Raw genomic sequence first — 2,500 nt, forward strand, 5'->3', positions numbered from 1 at the left:
AGGAGAGAGAGAGAGAGAGAGAGAGAGAGAGAGAGAGAGAGAGAGAGAGAGAGAGAGAGAGAGAGAGAGAGAGTCAAAGTACCCGCCGCACAAATTACAGCAATTTCCAAATTCAAAAGTATGACAAAAATCAGACTTTCATTTCATGGTGGAAGACAAAAGGCCAACTGGAAATAACCGAGAGATTAAATGTTTTATTAAAAGGAATCTCAGCACTTTCAGGATTACAGGATTACATTGGATCCATTTGCTTATTTGGATTGTTGTTGGTGATGGTGGGTTTAAAGGATGCAAGTTCCATTTATCCCCATATATAATAAAGAACAACATATCTACCTATAAAGTCTATATTTCTTTCAGGTTACACTTAGCGACATTGCCAGGCGTATGGCTACTTGGTCTCTCCCACCATCGGGTACAGGAGGAGAGGGTAGGTAGTCACACCCTAGTGGGATAGGGTACCCCGAGATGTACACTCAAAAAACACAAATATCCCACAATTGCCGAACCTGTCGTGTGTGCTTGTGTGTGCATATCTAAATATTGCCCGTCATTTTTGACAGCTGCGGTGCACTAGTCTATTAATGATACATATTTAATTGTTAGTTTTCATTGTATAAAACGGCCTAGTCCTATTAGATAAGCCAAACTAACAGCGTCTGGTGTCGTTATGTTTTGCATGAGAGACCAGCAAGATGCCAGATGACACAGACAGAAATATTGTAGAAAACAGAGCAGGTATCATTCAAATATTCAAAACTTTATAAACGAAGAGAAAAAAAAAACAAGATAATATAATAATGAACAACTAATTAGATTCTTTTTTTCACTGGTACATTATCAATACCGATTAGCAATCTGTTTTGAGAATAAACTTCAAATATTTCCCTGAAATAATTCCTGAGGTTATCCAGCCACAAATGGCAACTCTAAGCAGCAACCAAGAACATGTCCCCTTTGCAGCCATGTCAGTAGAAATATTTTAGGATTGAAATTGACTCCCCTCTTTCGACCTATCTCTTTTTCGGCAAATGGAAAGCGAAGCCCAAAGGCCAAACCCCCCCCCCCCCTCTCTCTCTCTCTCTCTCTCTCTCTCTCTCTCTTCTCTCCTCTCTCTCTCCAGGAGTCCTCTGTGAAAGTTTAATCGCATTTTATAAAACTAGAGCTTGATTCAGACCTAGTTCCCAGCGCAATGTAGATTTAGAATCTACATTCCTTTGCCACTGAATATCTAGAGAAGGATTACATCTGACTGAGTGTCATGCCAGCTCCACGAAACTGCTTATATATATATATATATATATATATATATATATAATATATATATAATATATATATATATATATATACTATATATATATATATAGACGTGTATTATTTTATTATTATTATTACTATTATTATTACTACTATTATTATTATTATCATAAGTTAAGCAACAACCACAGTTGGAAAGGCAAAATGCCATAAGCCTAAGGGCTACAAGAGAAGCAATGGACAATTAAAATAAAACATTTTAGGAACAGTTATAACATTAAAATGAATATTACATATATAAACTTTAAAAACTTGAAAAAGGAGGAGCTAAAGAGTCTCTTCTACCATTACCAAAGGAAAGTAGCCACTGAACAATTACAGAACAGTAGTTAACCCCTTGGTGAAGAATTGTTTGGTAATCTCAGTGTTGTCAGGTGTACGAGGACAGAGGGGAATGTGGAAAGAATAGGCCAGATTATTCGGTGTCTGTGTAGGCAAAGGAAAATGAGCCTTAACCAGAGAGAGGGATCCAATGTAGTACTATCTGGCCAGTCAAAGGAACAAATAACTCTAGCGGTAGTATCTAAACGGGTGTTTGTGCCTTGGTCATCCTACTACCTGTAAAACTACTACTCGTATACGTATACTAAGTAAAGAAAAAATAGAAAAGCAGTAGTAATAAAATAAAAAAGAGATTCGGTCAAGACATTAATTCATGTTTACGAGCATCCTTGAGAAATATATGCAATAGTGAATAGAACCAAAGAATACTTAGATGTAATTTTTGACGGATCGGGTACACTAGTTATGTAATTAGACAAGATTATTTCGCTCTTAGTTCGGCGCGCCAAACCTGGAAAATCTCGAATACCACCTTTACATTTCCTTCATTCCCTTATTCATCAAACCATCAGTTTCAGGAATCAAAAGCCGGAAAAAAGCAATAGCAGAGGCGCTGAAGCAGTGACGGTTGTTTCGGCTCGTCTGTATAAAGTTAATTTCCCAAGAGACGTATTGCTCAGGCTAAGGAAAGGCGACATATGTTTACTTTATTAGGCAATTCATCTCCATTCCGACTTGCATTTGTACGAGGGAGAGAAGCTTGTTACAGAGATCTACTACAGCACATGCAAAATTATTATCAAATTAAAAGCATTTGCCTGAGGAGAATTTTCCCTTGGCTGGATTTTTAGTAGGAAATACTTTACCAAAAAGTAAACGATAGTTTTTTTTTTAGGAATAT

Source organism: Palaemon carinicauda, chromosome 28 (assembly GCF_036898095.1).
Source record: "Palaemon carinicauda isolate YSFRI2023 chromosome 28, ASM3689809v2, whole genome shotgun sequence".
Classification (NCBI taxonomy): Eukaryota; Metazoa; Arthropoda; class Malacostraca; order Decapoda; family Palaemonidae; genus Palaemon; species Palaemon carinicauda.